Raw genomic sequence first — 20142 nt, 5'->3', positions numbered from 1 at the left:
TAGTTTCGAAATAGTCCCGCAATGATTCCAAAAAGAGAGAGACTGATAGAGAAAGACTTGAGCTCACTTTGTGCACTCAATTGGTGTCAGTTCAGTAATCGATGAAGAGAGATAGCTGCCGTGGCTTCTTACGTAACGGCCAAAATTGTCTTGGCTGTTAAGCGCCAAATAATGATAAGAACTGATCCCAAATCAGTACTGAAAGTACTTCAGAAAAAGTACCGACGAGAGTTTCTAAATAGTTTGAAATGATCCCAAAGCATTCCTAAAAAATTTCCGAAATATTTCCTCATTTGGCAGCTTTCACCTTTATAGCTCCTAAAAGTATGCAACATAAGTTATTAATAATTTTATTTAAAATTTCAGACCATGTTTTAAGTGTAAACTATTGCAAATAAAACATCATTGAAAAGTTATAAGACCCAAATTATTAAATATTTGTTGCTCTATGAAAATGAAAGCATATTTCCAAAAAAAAAATAAAAATAGTATATTCGAGAGAATTTCTTTTAATGCGCATATCGAATGCCTGAAGCATATTTTAATGAGTTTTATTATTATGAGTAAAGTAAATATTTACATTGAATTGTGTAAATTGGTAAATAAAAAATTTTGTTGCCATAAATGCCCGTTGGTGTGATTTTATGTTATTTTAAAACGATGATTCATTTCTTATTGTGTTATAATTTAATTTGATATATAAATATATATATTTTATTAGTGGGTTAAGTTATAATATGATGGTAATTAAGAGATAAATCGATTCATTCAAGCATTAATCCTGCCAAAAGCAAACATAATAAACAAATTATTTTTTAGCTGCGTTATCTAAATTTAGAAAAAATTTAATTTGGAATTGTAAAAATTAAAAAAAAAATGCTCTTTAAACCGGCTATTGTTTATGTAAAATGGTTTGAAAATTAGTAATATAAATACGATTTTATAGCTATTATTTGTTAAATAAATTAATAAGTCAGATGCATATTAGGGTGTCTCTTTTTTAGTTGAATTTTTCGTTGGCTTTTTCTGGCTTTGAATAGCGAATAAAAATATGTTATAAAAATAAATATTAAGAAAAGGGGGCATACAGCAGCGGTTATAAAAATAGCAGTGGCAGTTTTCTTTTTCAAATTTCGCCATTTAAATTCTTTTATTTTCGATATTGTAACGAAAAACTAATGCATTTTTTAACTGCAATTACGCAAATCCAACTCGAAAACGTTTTCGCAAATATTCGAAAATTCATGAAAATTTTACGAAAATTTCAAACTGTCAATTTTGAGATGTTTTTGAATTTTTATAAGTATGCTATTTTGTAGCCCAATCAATTTAAGTCTCACAAGGTGCAAGTTATAAGTCGCTAAAAATTTGTTTTGAATTTTCACAAGTTTTTTCCGAATATTTTCAAAAAAAAAAACTCGAATTTCCAAAACCTGCATGAAAATTTCGAATTTTTTATTAAGAATTTTTCGAATTCTTTTGAGTACGCATTTCAAATTAAGACTAACAAAGTGCAAGTACTTAGTAAGTCAAAGTTGACTTTTTAAATTTTCAAAAAAAAAAAAAAATCGAATTTTTTCAAACACAATTTCTTGCTTGGTTTGCATAGTTTCAGTAACAAAATTCTTAAATTTTTTCGCTAATTAAAAAAAAAAAGCATTGCTGATACTGCACTGCTAAAAATCCAATGGTACCTAGCGCCGTGTTAAAATTTTCTAATTTTTCTCTAATATGATTAACAAAACAGGAAAATTCAATTGACGAAATTTAATAAAAATTGTTACTGCCATTTCCGTGCTCGTTGCGGTCTGTGTAAGTTTTCAACACTTAAGCTCAATAAGAAGTCTTTTAGAAAGCTATCGCAAAACTCTTTGCTTGGTATGATTTTTCAAAGTATCTCGATTCGTGCGCCACCCAGCGAAACTTTATGTGACAAAGGTATTACACCACATCATCTGAATCACCCTTAAAATTTCAAATCTCTAGCCCACCTACTTAACTATTTCAAAATCGATCAGAGGATTCCACCACCTTTTTTATGCATTTTCTAAAGATCTCTAAATATCTTGTTCTGCTCCAATCTAGCATACGTAGGTTAATCGGTATGCATACCTCTTGAACCAAGCCAAATGACAAAGTTTTTTGTTTTTGCAATACCACTTGCACAGTAAGCCACAATAATATATAAAGTTCCATCATTAACTCTGCAAGGCCAAAATAAGAATTTATGGGCAAGATTTTCTTCTCTTATATTGCATTATATAGCCACCTGATTTAAGCTCAATCCATGACTCGGTTCAAGGTTCTATCACTAACGGTTCAATTTCTATGTGCGATTTATCGGTTACTCGATAGTGCTGACTACTAACTGCTCTTTGTGTATATCACTTGAAGCAAGCACAATTTCAAAATTCTTTTTATTGCAGTATATAGCTACCTATTTGTAGATTAAGGCACACCTTGATTCAAGGTCCTACCGTTAACGGTAAGGCGTAAACTGGATTAATCGGGTTTTCGATAGCTACTGTCTCTTTTTGTATATCTCTTGAACCAAGAAAAATGGCAAAGGTTTTGTTATTGCAATATATAGGTACTTATGTACCTGTAGATTAGCTACCTATTGTAGGTTAATCCACAGTTTTATAAAAATTTCCATCATTAACCATAAAGGAAAAAAATTTAAATTAATTGGTACACAAATAACCCAGCACTTAGATTGCCCTACATCTCTTTAATCGAGCAAGATTTTCGAAATTCTTCTTTTGCATTGTATAGCCACCTGCTTGTAGATAAATGCACAATTTGACCCAAGGTTCTATCATTAACGGTTCAAGCGCTACGTGAGATGTCCGGTTTATGGACAGCTACTGACCACTAAACCGATTATTTTTTATATCTCTTGAAGCAAGCAAAATTTCCAGATTCTTTTTATTGCATTATATAGCTACCTACTTGCAGATTAAGGCACAACTTGATTCAAGGTCCTAATTTTAATGGTTAAGGCGCAAACTGCATTAATCGGATTTTCGATAACTACTGTCCCTCTCTTTAACCGCGACAAATGACAAAGTTTTTGTTTTTGCAATATATAGGTACCTTCTTGTAGATTAACCCACACTTGAACATAAATTTCTATCATTAACCCTTCAGGGCTAAATGAGAATTTATCGGTACGCAAATGACCCAGCGCCAAAAATTGTCTTATATCTCTTACATCAAGAAAGATCTTTAAAGTTTTCGTTTGTAGTAGATTGATCCACAACTTGCTTAAAAGTTCCGTCACTAACCCTTCAAGCGAAAATGGGAATTATCGGTACGCAAATGACCCAGCAACGTTTTTGAGACAAGCGTGCGTATATTGCAACAAGTGACAATCCAACACACTACGTGGCATCTCAAATTGTAAGCACGAAATAGAAAAGAAACTCAGAAACTCGAAAGTTTGACAGGTTATAACCTTGTTCGTAGGAATGGAACATATGTTAACGCGTAGATTAGCTATTGATTAGTATGATCTAAGTCTTTAAAACTGTCAGTATACTAGATCAGAGTTGTTGAAGTACGCAATTTAAGCCGTAGCGCCTTAACCGTGGGTAAATCGGCTTATCTATAACTACAGTTAATTTGTGTATATCTCTTGAACCAAGCCAAATGACAAAGTTTTTGTTTCTGAAAAAAATGAGTACCAACTTGCAGATTAATCCATAATTTGATATAAAGTTCCATCAGTAGCCCTTCAATGCAAAAATTGGAATCTTACGGTACACAAATGACCCAGGCCTAAATTGTCCTATAGATTTGGAATCAAGCAAGTTTTTAAAATATTTTTTTTTGTATTATATAGCTTCCTGCTTGTAGATGAATCCACAGTTTTATATAAACTTCCATCATTAACTTTTCAAGGCAAAAATTGGAGCTTGTCGGTACACAAATGTCCTCGTACCCAAAATGCCTTATATCTTTTGAACCAGAAATATATTCTAAACTCTTACTTTTTATTCATTAAGCCATCTATTTGAAGCCTAGTCCAAAATGGTATTTAAGGTTGTATTGTTAACTGTTCAATCTCTACGTGTGATTTATCGGTATACCGGTAACTACTGCCACTTTGTGTATATCTCCTGAACCACGACAAACAAAAATGTTTTTGTTTTTGCAATACATAGGTACTCACCTGTAGATTAACCCGCAATCTGACATAAATTTCTATCATTAACCATTCTGGGTAAAATGTCAGTTTATCGGTACACAAATGACCAAGCGCCCAATATATAGGGCGTATCTTTTGAATCAATCAGGTGTTTTTAATCTTTTTTTTGTATTATAAAGCTCTCTTCTTGTAGATTAGTCTACAACTTGATTAAAAGTTCCATTATTAACCCTTCAGGGCAAAAATGGGAACTATCAGTACACAAATGACCCAAGCATTTAGATTGCCCTATATCTCTTGAACCGGGCAAGAATTTCGAAACTCTTGTTTCGCGTTATATAGACACGTGCTTGTAGATTAATGCACAATTTGATTCAAGGTTCTATCATTAATGGTTCAAACGCTACGTGAGATATCCGGTTTATCGACAGCTACTGACCACTAAACCGATTATTGTGTATATCTCTTGAAGCAGCATTAATTTCCATTTTTTTTTTTTTTGTTACATTATATTGCTACCTACTTGTATATCAAGGTGCGACTAGTTTCAATATTCTATCGTTAACGGTTAAGGCGCAAACTGCATTAATCGGATTTTCGATAAATACTGTCCCTCTCTTTAACCAACATAAATTAAAAAGTTTTTGTTTTTGCAATATATAGGTATCCACCGGTAGATCAACCCACAATTTGACATATATTTCTGTCATTAACCGTTCAGGAGGAAACGGGAATTTATCGGTTCACAAATGACCCAGCACATAAATTGCCCTATATCTCTTCAACCAAGCAAGACTTCCTAAACTTTATTGTTGCAATATATAGGTACCTATGTTCAGATTATGACACTATGGCCTGCCTTGGTTCAAGAGATATACAAAATTTAACTGCTGGGTCATTTGTGTGCCGATAATTCCCATTTTCGCCTTGAAGGGTTAATGAAGTAACTTTTAATCAAGTTCTGGATCAATCTACAAGAAGGGAGCTTTATAATGCAAAGGACAACTTTATAGATCTTGCTTGGTATAAGAGATATAGGACAATTTAGGTCATTTGTGTACCGATAAATTCTCATTTTGTCCTGAAGGGTAAATGATAGAAATTAATGTCAAAGTGTGGGTTAATCTACAAGAAGGTACCTATATATTGCAAAAACAAAAACTTTGTGATTTGTCTTGGTTAAAGAGAGGTACAGTAGTTATCGAAAATTCGGTTAATGCAGGTTGTGCCTTAACCGTTAAAAGTAGGACGTTGAGTCAAGTTGTGCCTTAATCTACATGTAGGTAGCTACATAAAGGATTAAAAATAATTTTGAAATTTTGCTTGCTTCAAGAGATATACACAATAATCGGTTTAGTGTTCAGTAGTTGTTGATAAACCGGATATCGCACGTAACGCTTGCACCGTTAATGATAGAACCTTGAATCAAATTGTGCATTAATCTACAAGCACGTGTCTATATAACGCGAAACAAGAGTTTCGAAATTCTTGCTCGGTTCAAGAGATATAGGGCAATCTAAATGCTTGGGTCATTTGTGTACTGATAGTTCCCATTTTTGCCCTGAGGGGTTAATTGCAGAAATTTATGTCGAAGCGTGGATTAATCTACATTAAGTAGCTATGTGAACGCAAACAAAAAAATTTTGAAATGTTGCTTTGTTTAAGAGATATACACAAAAATCAGTTAGTAATCACCACTGATCGAGCAACCGATAAATCGCACGTAGAAATTGAACCGTTAGTGATAGAACCTTGAACCAAGTCGTGGACTGAGCGTAAATTAGGTGGCTATATAATGCAGTACAAGAGTTTCGAAAATCTTGCTCGTTTCAAGAGATTTAAGGCGATTCAGGTACTGGATCATGTGTGCCGATAAATTTTATTTTTGACCATGAAGGGTTATTGATGCAACTTTATATCTGATCGGGGCTTACTGCGGAATTGGGTACATATATATAAAAACAAAAACTTTGTCATTTGACTTGGTTCAAGAGATATATACAAATCGATAGTAGTTACTCGATAAACCGATTAACCTACGTACGCTAGATTGGTGCAGAACAAGATATTTAGAGATCTTTAGAAAATTTATAATAAAAGGAGGTGGAATCCTCTGATCGATTTTGGAATAGTTAAGTATGTGGGCTAGAGATTTGAAATTTTAAGGGTGATTCAGATGTTGTGGTGTAATCACATAAAGTTCCGCTGGGTGGCGCACGAATTGAGATACTTCGAAAAAGCGTACCAAGCAAAGAGTTTCGCGATAGCTCTCTTAAAATCTTCTTATTGAGCTAAATATTTGAAATTTTACACAGAAGGAAACGACCACGGAAATGGCAGTGGCAATTTTTATCTATTTTCGTTAATTAAATTCTACTTTTTTATACTCAGTTGAGCAGAGCTCACAGAGTATATTAAGTTTGATTGGATAACGGTTGGTTGTACATATATAAAGGAATCGAGATAGATATAGACTTCCATATATCAAAATAATCAGGATCCAGAAAAAATTTGATTGAGCCATGTCCGTCCGTCCGTCCGTCCGTCCGTTAACACGATAACTTGAGTAAATTTTGAGGTATCTTGATGAAATTTGGGTTGTAGGTTCCGGAGCACTCATCTCAGATCGCTATTTAAAATGAACGATATCGGACTATAACCACGCCCACTTTTTCGATATCGAAAATTTCGAAAAACCGAAAAAATGCGATAATTCATTGCCAAAGGCGGTTAAAGCGATGAAACTTGGTAGATGGGTTGACGTTATGACGCAGAATAGAAAATTAGTAAGATTTTGGACAATGGGCGTGGCACCGCCCACTTTTACAAGAAGGTAATTTAAAAGTTTTGCAAGCTGTAATTTGGCAGTCGTTGAAGATATCATGATGAAATTTGGCAGGAACGTTACTACTATTACTATATATGTGCTAAATAAAAATTAGCAAAATTGGATGAAGAACACGCCCACTTTTTAAAAAAATTTTTTTTTAAATTCAAATTTTAACAAAAAATTTAATATCTTTACTGTATATAAGTAAATTAAGTCAAAATTCAACTCCAGTAATGATATGATGCAACAAAATACAAAAATAAAAGAAAATTTCAAAATGGGCGTGGCTCCGCCCTTTTTCATTTAGTGTGTCTAGAATACTTTTAATGCCATAAGTCGAACAAAAATTTACCAATCCTTTTGAAATTTGGTAGGAGCATAGATTCTATGACGTTAACTGTTCTCTGTGAAAATGGGCGAAATCGGTGGAAGCCACGCCCAGTTTTTATACACAGTCCACCGTCTGTCCTTCCGCTCGGCCGTTAACACAATAACTTGAGCAAAAACCGATATATCTTTACTAAACTTAGCCCACGTACTTATCTGAACTCACTTTATGTTGGTATAAAAAATGGCCGAAATCCGACCATAACCACGCCCACTTTATCGATATCGAAAATTACGAAAAATGAAAAAAATGCCATAATTCTATACCAAATACGAAAAAAGGGATGAAACATGGTAACTGGATTGGTTTATTGACGCAAAATATAACTTTGGAAAAAACTTTGTAAAATGGGTGTGACACCTACCATATTAAGTAGAAGAAAATGAAAAAATCAACAGCCCTTGGAATCTTGGCAGGAATACTGTTAGTGTTATTGAATATATAAATAAATTAACAGTACCCGACAGATGATTTTCTGGATCACCTGATCCACATTTGGTCGATATCGCGAGAACGCCTTCACATATACATCTAAGGGCCACTCGCTTTCAAAACCCTCATCAATACCTTTAATTTGATATCCATATCGTACAAACACATTCTAGAGTCAACCCTGGTCCACCCTAATGGCGATATCTCGAAAAGGCGTGCACCTATAGACCTAATGCCCACTCCCTCTTAAAATGCTCAGTAACACCTTTCGTTTGATACCCATATCGTAAAAACATTCTAGAGTCACCCCTGGCCCACCCTAATGGCGATATCTCGAAAAGGCGTCCACCTATAGACCTAATGTCCACTCCCTCTTAAAATGCTCAGTAACACCTTTCCTTTGATACCCATATCGTACAAACATTCTAGAGTCACCCCTGGCCCACCCTAATGGCGATATCTCGAAAAGGCGTCCACCTATAGACCTAATGCCCACTCCCTCTTAAAATGCTCAGTAACACCTTTCGTTTGATACCCATATCGTACAAACATTCTAGAGTCACCCCTGGCCCACCCTAATGGCGATATCTCGAAAAGGCGTCCACCTATAGACCTAATGCCCACTCCCTCTTAAAATGCTCAGTAACACCTTTCGTTTGATACCCACATCGTACAAACATTCTAGAGTCACTCTTGGTCAACCTTTATGGCGATATCTCGAAAAGGCGTCCACCTATAGAACTGAGGATTACTCCCTTTTAAAATACTCATTACCACCTTTCATTTGATACCCATATCGTACAAACACATTGGCCCACCCTAATGGCGATATCTCGAAAAGGCGCCCACCTATAGACCTAATGCCCACTTTCTCTTAAAATGCTCAGTAACACCTTTCGTTTGATACCCATATCGTACAAACACATTCCAGAGTCACCCCTGGCCCACCCTAATGGCGATATCTCGAAAAGGCGTCCACCTATGGACCTAATGCCCACTCCCTCTTAAAATGCTCAGTAACACCTTTCGTTTGATACCCATATCGTACAAACACATTCTAGAGTCACCCCTGTCCTACCCTAATGGCGACATTTCGAAAAGGCGTCCACCTATAGACCTAATGCCCACTCCCTCTTAAAACGCTCAGTAACACCTTTCATTTGATTCCCATATCGTACAAGTAGAGACACCCCTGGTCCACCTTTATGGCGATATCTTGAAACGGCGTCCACCTAAGGAACTAAGGATCACTCCTTTTCAAAATACTCATTAACAGCTTTCATTTGATACCCATATCGTACAAACATATTCTAGAGTCACCCCTGGTCCACCTTTATGGGGATTTCTCGAAAAGGCGTTCACTTATAGAACTAAAGCCCATTCCCTTTTAAAATACTCATTATCACCTTTCATTTGATACCCATATCGTACAAACACATTCTAGAGTCAGCCCTGGTCCACCTTTATGGCGATATCCCTAAATGGCGTCCATCCATAAAACTATGGCCTACTCTCTCTTAAAATACTCTTTAATACCTTCCATTTGATACACATGCCATACAACCACATTCCAGGGTTACCCTAGGTTCATTTTCCTACATGATTTTCCTTATTTTGTCTCCGTAGCTCTCAACTGAGTATGTAATGTTCGGTTACACCCGAACTTAGCCTTCCTTACTTGTTGTTATTTGTTATTGATAATATAAAAATATTAGAAAATGTGCACACGGTGACGGTTACTAAGGCTTATATTATTATTATTATGTTGCTATCTACCTGTATATCAAGGTGCTATTTGTTTCTATATTCTATCGTTAACGGTTAAGGCGCAAACTGCATTAATCGGATTTTCGATAACTACCAAGACAAATGACAACGTTTTTGTTTTTGCAATATATAGGTACCTTCTTGTAGATTAACCCACAAGTTGACACAAATTTCTATCACTAACCCTTCAGGACAAAATGACAATTTATCGGTACACAAATGACCTAGCGCCTAAATTGTCGTATATCTCTTATACCAAGCAAGATCTATAAAGTTTTCCTTTGCATTATAAAGCTCCTTTCTTGTAGATTGACAAAAAACTTGATTAAAAGTTCCATCATTAACCCTTCAAGGCGAAAATGGGAATTATCGGCACACAAATGACCCAGCAGTTAAATGTTGTATATCTCTTGAACCAAGGCAGGGCATAGTGTTTTAATCTGCAAATAGGTACCTATATATTGCAACAATAAAGTTTAGGAAATCTTGCTTGGTTGAAGAGATATAGGGCAATTTATGTGCTGGGTCATTTGTGAACCGATAAATTCCCGTTTCCTCCTAACGGTTAATGACAGAAATATATGTCAAATTGTGGGTTAGTCTACAGGCTGATACCTATATATTGCAAAAACAAAAACTTTGTAATTTATATTGGTTAAAGAGAGGGACAGTATTTATCGAAAATCCGATTAATGCAGTTTGTGCCTTAACCGTTAACGATAGAATATTGAAACTAGTCGCACCTTGATATACAAGTTGGTAGCAATATAATGTAACAAAAACAAATTGGAAATTAAGGTTGCTTCAAGAGATATACACAATAATCGGTTTAGTAGTCAGTAGCTGTCGATAAACCGGATATCTCACGTAGCGCTTGAACCATTAATGATAGAACCTTGAATCAAATTGTGCATTAATCTACAAGCACGTGTCTATATAACGCGAAACAAGAGTTTCGAAATTCTTGCTCGGTTCAAGAGATATAGGGCAATCTAAATGCTTGGGTCATTTGTGTACTGATAGTTCCCATTTTTTCCCTGAATTGTTAATAATGGAACTTTTAATTAAGTTGTAGACTAATCTACAAGAAGAGAGCTTTATAATACAAAAAAAAAGATTAAAAACACTCGATTGATTCAAAAAGATATAGGGCGTATTAGCGCTTGGTCATTTGTGTTCCGATAAACTGACATTTTACCCAGAATGGTTAATGATAGAAATTTATGTCAGATTGCGGGTTAATCTACAGGTGAGTACCTATGTATTGCAAAAACAAAAACATTTTCGTTTGTCGTGGTTCAGGAGATATACACAAAGACCGGTATACCGATAAATCACACGTAGAGATTGAACCCTTAACAATACAACCTTAAATAAAATTGTGGACTAGGCTTCAAGTAGATGGCTTAATGAATACAAAATAAGAGTTTAGAAAATCTTTCTGGTTCAAGAGATATAGGGCATTTTGGTTACGGGGACATTTGTGTACCGATAAAGCTCCAATTTTTGCCTTGAAAAGTTAATGATGGAACTTTATATCAAACTGTGGATTCATCAACAAGTAGGAAGCTATATAATACAGAAAAAAAAATATTTTAAAAACTTGCTTGATTCCAAATCTATAGGACAATTTAGGCCTGGGTAATTTGTGTACCGTAAAAATTCCAATTTTTGCATTGAAGGGCTATTGATGGAACTTTATATCAAATTATGGATTAATCTGCAAGTTGGTACTCATTTATTTCAGAAACAAAAACTTTGTCATTTGGCTTAGACTGTAGTTATCGATAAGCCGATTTACCCACGGTTAAGGACGCTACGTCTTTTAAATTGCGTGCTCCAACAACTCTGAACTCTGTATCTATTCTAGATACTTTCTAAAGGACATAGATCATGTTTACAATAGCTAACCATTTGTCCCATCCCTACGAACAAGATTATAACCTGTCAAACTTTCGAGTTTCTTTTCTATTTCGTGTTTCCAATATGAGATGCCACTCTAGAGGTGGTACTTTGTACATGAAAAAAAATTTTTTTCATAATTACCGATTATGGTAAAAACATAGTTTATGCCAAAATGGCGGAGAAGAAGAGGAATCGAAACTGCCTCTCTATATTTCCATTATGCGTATACTTAGTAAAGCATCAACCAAATTACCTGGTCAAAAAGTTAACATACATTTTTTGTATGAGAACGTTCCATGTATTGTTTTTAACGATTTCTTGACCCCTCAAACCTTTCAGCCTGCAGCTTTTAGACGCCTCTTGTGTCTGAGGTTCATTGAATTGATTTTTTACCGCCAGGGACGGCGCTATATTGCGCTGCGCGCTCTTTCGGACAGATACGGCCAATCCTATGTGTAGTGTGTTGGATTGTCAAACGTTGATATGTACGTACGCTTGTCTCAAAAATAGACTAGGGTTTTTTGATGTTGCGTATTTTGCCATGGCGTAGCAAATGCATACTAGCTGTATAATTTTTTGGCGTTTTGTGTAAAAATACTACACCAGTTTGCAAATACAACGATGCTAGAACATTTGCACAAAATCCTGAACTGCAGCTTACGATCAGGTGCAAATGGTCGTGCATCGTTGCATTGCAAATATATATTACATCAAACATCTTGCGTTTAGAATGCAATCCACAAAGAACACTTTAGGCTAAATTACGAACAAATTTGTTTTAGGTAATTCGCGATTCACGATTTTTTTTTACATTTTCTTACCTATGTGATCTTCACTTAAGTCGTGTCTCGTAGGGTTTTTTTCGTTTGTTGATTGTTATGGTATTGTTATGATGATTTACTAAGGTCGCTCATGATCTGGTGCATTTTCATGCAATTGCATAACTTTGTCACCTCATATGCAATTAATCGTGAACTGCCTTTTTTGCAGTCAGAGCCTAAACATTCACTAATCTATTTGTAATTAGCAAAAAACAAATGTAAGCTAAAAATAATAAATTAAAAAACTACTAAAACAACAACTACATACCATGTAATTATTTAGCATAGCAAATAAGTAAATGTAATAAAAACGGTAAAACTATAAAAAAAAAATAAATAAAAAAATTAATCAGATAAATCATTAAAATGGAAGCGCTAATTGTAACAATTGCATCATAGACTAATTAAGTGTAAATGTATGCAAGTATGTAAGTTTAACGCTTATAAAGTAACAAAACATAAACACGCAGCTTGTAGAAAATGTAAGATAAATAAAAGTAACAAAAACCTATTCATAAAGTGACAATAAAAAAACAAAAAACGATTAATTTAATGAATAAAAAGAAATTAACTATTGAACAAGTAAAATGAAAAATGCATTTTTACTCGGGCGATAACGAGACCACAACTGACATTTATTGTGCTCTTGAAGGGCCTTAGATCTACCTTACCGTATGGTTTACCTTATTAAATTTTTGGCTACACTAATTTCTTCGCTGGCAACACTGTATAAATGGAAATATGCATGATTTGCGTAGTAGGTCTACATAATTGAGCAAATAATAGCTCTCTTGGGGACGGAACCCGCTTCATTTTAGGTTGGCCTCCTTCACTATTTATGTTTAACCTATTTAAATGATGTTTTCGGAGTAATTTTTTAACAACAAATAAAACAGTTAATTTAAATTCTTCAAGCAGTCCCAAAAGTGAAGCTTCCCCGAACATTTTATACAAATATTCTGATATTCCTCGTAGCTGTACGAAAATTGTTATTAAGAAGTTATATAATTCCACTCGGGGTTGTGTTTTGGTGAATATTTCTGTTGTTCCTTATGCGAAGCATGCTTTGACATACATAATCAGGGCTGTCATGGAATCCAAGCCGGTTTTGCGTTTTGTCGGAATTACAAACCAATATTGATTTAAATTGGTGTCATAAAACCGTATTGGTTTTGCTCTTTTCGAATGTAAATAAAAGCGATGTTCGAATCAGCTGTTTTGCAGTGTTATCTGTTCACCGGCAATTTTGATGTTAATTTTTTTTGGCAATATTTTATAAAATAATTGTTTTGTGCATTTAAACAGAAATGAATTGTGGGTTTCTAACTATTTGCAGTTTCATTGCATACTATCACATAAACAAAGAGGCTTTCCGATTTGTATTGGTCACCATTGAAGGACGCTTAACTGGCTCGCAAGTTCTGCCAGTGCTCCAACTAGCAGCTGCGTTACGATTTTTAGCTGAAGGATCCTATCAAAGATCAGTTGGCAAAGATTCTAGCATCAGTGCAGGTAGAAACACGATGTCAACTATTTTAGATGATGTGCTTCGTGAAGCCCTTCGCAATATCTGGATGTTTCTCCATAAATTCAATCAAAATACTGTTTTGCATTGAATTTTTATGCTTTCCCCTATTAAGAATGAATATATATGTATATTTGCATTTATTTTTATAAAATAACCCTTTATTTACTTACATATTTAGAAAATATTCAACTGTAAGAGAAAAACAACTATGAGAAAATGAAATCCAATGGCATTTAACTGATTGGTTTGTTTCCGATAGCAAAATCGATATTATCGAATTCTGTGACAGCTAAAACCGACATTAATTCCAACCGATAACAGTGGATTTCATAACACCAGAGTAATTTCTTTGTCGTTTTTAAATCCGATTCCGACAAAAATTGGATTCCATGACAGCCCTGAATACTTCCACTTTTCTTTCTTATCATACTACGTCGAATTTTAGTTCGAGTCGCTGAACTGTCGAATTATTTACTGAAATATTCGGTATAGCATACTTTATTTACAACACTACTATGGTAGTAGTACTTCACAATTAAATTACACACGTGCTTCACTTTCAGCGTGGTAAAATCAAACTTTTTGACTATTCCTCAGCTTGTGCTAAAATAACAAATGAAAAAGTAAACACCACATTATACAAACAAATATCGCACTCTATGAGTCTCCTAGCACCTGTCAACCATTCCATTGTCCGGGGGCTTACTGTACAGGTAGGCTAAGAATTATGTAGTAAATACTGAGTTACCCTAAAACTTTTCGTTGAATAGCACGGACTTGGTTATTTATAGAGTTCATCGAAGCGCCCGCTGAGAACCTACAGGGTTCTTTAATCCCTGTTATTCAGCAGAATTAATGTTGAACATTTATGTTATCTTGCTTCAAATCAGGCATGCTTAACGAACGAAACGATATCATTTCGTTACGATAATCAACGTTAATAAACGAAACGAAGTCATTTCGTTTCGTTTATTAACGTTAAGAACGACAAATTAACGTTAATTTGACGATCTTAACGTTAATAAACGAAACGAAGTGACTTCGTTTCGTTTATTAGCGTTGATTATCGTAACGAAATGATATCGTTTCGTTCGTTAAGCATGCCTGCTTCAAATATTTATGTACCCGTATTCGTGCCCAGTAATAACGTGGCGGCGAGTAGCAAAAGGTATGACAAAAGCACTGTCTATTCGCGAGTAACCACCCTGTATCGCATAAAAAGCTTTGGTGTTCAAAAATTAGGTCATATAGCTTTTAGAGTAAATTTTTTTACTTAAAGAGCTTTATATATCCTTATAATGGTGAAAAAGCTCGTGGTATATACTTAATTTTATACTTGAACTTTGCAAATATGTGTCTTCAGTAAAAGTAGACAGACAGGAAAATAATTATAGTTAGAAATCTTTGTTATGGTAATTGCTTTATAGGGAACTTTTTGTTGTGACATGGTTCTCTATTCAAATCCGATAACTACCTTATTTGCTGGCAGTTAATATTAGCTTAACAAACATATCTAAAGAAGAAAATAAGGTTGTTAAGTTTGCTTAAATCTTTCAGCTGTCATTTTTTTGGAACCTGTTCCTTTTTGCAACCAACGAATTAGTAACTTTTTCAAGTTGTCGTGGAAGCACAACGTAGAGGCGTACATGGGCTTTATCGCCCTCTCTTTCTCATTGGTCATTTACAGCGATTGTAAAGCCTATCCTATACTATGGAGTCTTTGTTTGGTGGACAGCCACACAAAAGCGAACCTACTTCAAAAAAGAGGGGTATGTAGACTATCAATGCTCAGCATTACGGGAGCCCTGAAAATAACCCCGACGGCTGCACTATATGCCATTCTGCACATTCCACCTGTAGACCTAGTGGCAAAGATCAGAGCGCTAACAACTGCAACGAGGCTCAGCGCCTCTACTACTTGATTTCGTATGTGCGCTACGAAGGAGCTCTTAGAGCCACTAGTGGTGGATGGTTGGCACAAGGGTGCCCAAATGACGGACGAGGCGATAACGTGTAAACCTATGGTTTTAAAGTATTGGATGAAGTGGGACCTGCTGTATACTGTGCTAACAATGGAATAAAAGAACGTCAACTTTTTATTGACAATTGAACATAGAATCTAAAAATGTGTTAGAGTGTAAGCAATCCCTGGAAGGAATCAATATAGGGAGAAGCATATATCTTTAGTGAGTCGTAGGGCATATGGGAACAGATTAGAATGAAAAAGCGAATGAACTAGCTAAAAAGGACACAGATGTCCCAATTAGATTGTGCGATATGGGCACAAGACGAGAGTTGCACACGATCGACCAAGCGAGAAGGGCGTGGATCCAAGCGCGGGACTGCAAAGTGTCTAAGATCATGTGTAGGTCTTAAAACCTTAGACTAAAAAAGTGACTCCTATCATTGAAAAGAGAGGACTGTAGACTCATGGCGAGAAACGATCGAGCACGTTTTGTGCTGGTATCCGACGCTTGCCAGTATTCCGAAGGACTAAAAATAGGTACGCTTAGAGTGTCTAAAATGATAACATAGCCCAATATTACTTGCAACGCTGCCTTCGAAATATGAGACAACTTGAGGTTCCTTCTTATGCTTCACTAATTTAATTTAAAGGGTTTTAGTAATCAACGAGAATAATACTCCTTTTGTTTGTATAAAGGAAGTGATTACTAATTTTTTGATGCACTTCTGAATAGATTTTGCAACCCCTTCATTTATTTATCTAACTCTTCTTATCAGAACGATAGGATATCTTTAGGTACGAATACATATATATCTTGTTCAACCTCCATATTTAAAGACTTCTATTCCTGATATGAGGGTGAGGATATTGCAGAACATGTCACTTGCTTCTTCAGATTAGGTATTTTGCTAATCCGCATAAGCATTCAGTAAAATCGTTTGCTTACTTAAGGTTCGAAGTATTTACCAAACAAATTTTGAAATTAAATTGTTCAAATTTGAAATCAGACTTTTGTAAATAAATTACAGGATTAAATTTGATAATAATCAGGTCAAGGATCAAGGATTACCCACAACAAGTGGCATAAACGACAGCGAAAATATTAGTGCTCGAAATCTTTAGTGGAATAAAATAATCCACATTTTGCGGCGAAAATCAGAGTCCATCACTGCTTAGACAACGAAACTTTTAGGGGACCTTCTAAGTATTTGGAGAATTGTTCTGTGGTAACTTTTTGACCAAAAGTACATTAAGTGAAGTAGAAGGAGATGAATTTAAGTTTTTGCCTCGGTATTCTAAAAATTAATTACAAGACAAACGTGGGTAAATACGATATTTTTGTGTTTCTGTTCTTCCACGGGGGAGTGGTGTACCATGGTATTTAGAACACAATTTTGCATAAATAAAATATTTTTAAACTCTAGATATTAAGACCAAATGATTGCTTCAATATTTATTTAAGTAGGTTTAAGGCTGTAATTATTATTTTATTTTTGAAAAAAAAAAAATATTGTTGGACTTGCCTTAACTATTTTTGTCCGAAATAAAGGATAGAACTCAGTAGTTTTGCAAGTAATATTGTATTTATGAAAAAATTTGTATAACACGCACAGCAAATGAGCTGGTTTGTACCAAAACTGTTCAATAGATACAGCTCTACTGTTGTTCCATCCCTAATGCTCGAAATATATAAGAGAAAGCTTGCGAGAGTGTAGAAATGTAAGAGCGTAAAAGCTTCTACCAACCGCACTGCAATAAATGCAAGTATCTCGTGTATGATTTTCTTTTACAGCTGCCTAGCGAATAATCATACATATGTACATATATACAAAGATACATTCAACATAGACCGGTTTCGCTGGCACCACGTGCTATCGTATCTAAAGTTTGTTGCTGAATCACTAAATTGAGGTGCTACAAAGTTTAAGAAAGTTTACCAAGTTCTAAGAAAATAGCAGGCATGCTTAACGAACGAAACGATATCATTTCGTTACGATAATCAACGCTAATAAACGAAACGAAGTCACTTCGTTTCGTTTATTAACGTTAAGATCGTCAAATTAACGTTAATTTGACGTTCTTAACGTTAATAAACGAAACGAAATGACTTCGTTTCGTTTATTATCGTTGATTATCGTAACGAAATGATATCGTTTCGTTCGTTAAGCATGCCTGGAAAATAGTATGAATACACATACATACTAGTTATTGCCACACCGTCATTTAACGCGCGTTTAATATTAGCTTATAGCTAAATTCTGTTCAACCGAAAGATAACACAATCAGTAGGAAGCGACCGATGGTAACCCAATAAACATTTTTGTCAATTCTCAGTTTGAGATACATTTGAGAATCAGTCCATTTCTCACATTTCAAACGTTAGTTTTCAAATGCATTTCAAATAACCGTTGATAGCATTCTCAAGCTAAAAGGCACATTTGTAATATGGAAGTTTTCTTTATTTTCAAATTGAGAATTTTTGGGTTCTCAACTTGTTCTCAAACGAGAATAAAGCGGAACGAAATCGAATCCACTGTTGTGCCACTTTCGGTATGCAAATTTATTATTTGCCTCACTTCACTTTTGACTCGTTTAGATTTATGCATAATGTAGTACAGTATCTCTTAATATTATTAAAATGTATAAAAAAAAGGACGTGTGGCACTCGTGGACTGCCGCGGTAAAGCTACTGCATATTATCAACTTATGCAATTATAATATTTATGCAACATTTTGTTTTCTTTGATATTAATTCAAGTTTTGTCTTTGATATTAATTCAAGTTACACTTTTTAAGCGTGTTGACCGATAAGAAAATAGCTTAAAATTTTTTTAAATATTTAAATTTAACTTTAACTTTATGATAGAGATCCAATTTTATGTATTTGGCCTGTTGCTAACACCGAACCTTTTTCGAACCTTTTTTGACAAATATTCGTTACGGTTTTTTTTTTTATTTAGTCGCCAAGCCCGCGATAAAATCTATCCAATAGCTTAATACTTTCTTATTTTTTCACTTTTTGTCCAACCTCACTCAATAAAATCCCTTGTTTACATTTCCAGCTAAAATGCAAATTAGAGATCGACGAATTAACAACGGCACTATCGACGACACTATCGATAGCATTGATGTAAAATAAGCATGTTGTACTATGTTTTATTTTATTTTTGGGTTTCATGAACACTTATTATGTATAAAATTTAGACACATTGGCGCAAAAAGTATTCACATTATTATTAACGAAAATATTCCATGATATCAACGGTTTTCAACCAGAATGGAACGAAATCCAAGTATATCTAAAACCATTATCAAGTTGAAGAACAACGTTTGACAAAAAGTTGAGAGAATATTTAGCATCAAATGATTAATAATACTGAATATCAAACTGAGAATCAATGTTTTTCTCAAACAATTGAGATTTTTGTTTTCAGTGTTTGTTGGGAAATGCCAAACAATATGAAAAAGACTTCGCCGGCAAGAGATTACGTTGACACTGTAAACGAGCGAATCGTCACAATTGGCATCAAGGCATGTTCCTGTAACATCTCGTTTATCAGCGACTATACGCAAACGGATGATAGCACCGGCATGGATATGGTTCTTCAGTCCTAATAAAATAATTTAAAAAAAATTTTTTTAAGTTAAACGGTTTTATTGAAAACAATACTTACATTAAGTAGTAATAATACTAAAAGATAGAAAATAATTCTAGGGCGTTGATCAGACAATTAAATAAAAGCGTGAAACTTCTAAAAATATGAGGCGTAGCATAACCTGATTAAGGTTCAGTTGGTCTTACTTATGACTATCAATAGAAATTTGACGCGTCCAACTCTTTTATTTATGTAATTGTCTGATCAACGCCCTAGATTGATGTGGAGTGTGATGACTAGTATCTAGGACCTAACTAATTATTTTCTATCTTTTAGATTTTAGATTTTCGCAAAGATGCTGTAGCGTCCATTATTCTGAGCTCAAATCTGACATTAATCTGATTCATCATTTTAGAGTTATTGGGATTTCGATCAGGGATTTCATTTTTTTTTGGATGGGCAGGTCCGCCCATCTCCGTCTCTCTCTCTCTGAAATTTATGGAAATTGCAACAAATAGTCCTTGGACATCGATTTTTTGCTCAGAAAATTATTTGGAAGTGGCTATGTGTTCAGAAGTTCCGGATAAGTAAATTAAAAAATAAAAAATAAAACCAACAAGAACCCAAGGAAGAACAACAATAACAGGAAAGAAAACAACATTTCCGGGTAAATCCTTACATTAGCACACAATTGCTATAGCTCGTCCAAAAATATTTGAAATTTTTCAAAGTCCTATTTATAAAGTATATTTTACATTT

Source organism: Eurosta solidaginis, chromosome 5 (assembly GCF_040869045.1).
Source record: "Eurosta solidaginis isolate ZX-2024a chromosome 5, ASM4086904v1, whole genome shotgun sequence".
In the NCBI taxonomy this organism is placed as follows: Eukaryota; Metazoa; Arthropoda; class Insecta; order Diptera; family Tephritidae; genus Eurosta; species Eurosta solidaginis.
Note: the sequence above shows the minus strand (reverse complement) of the source record.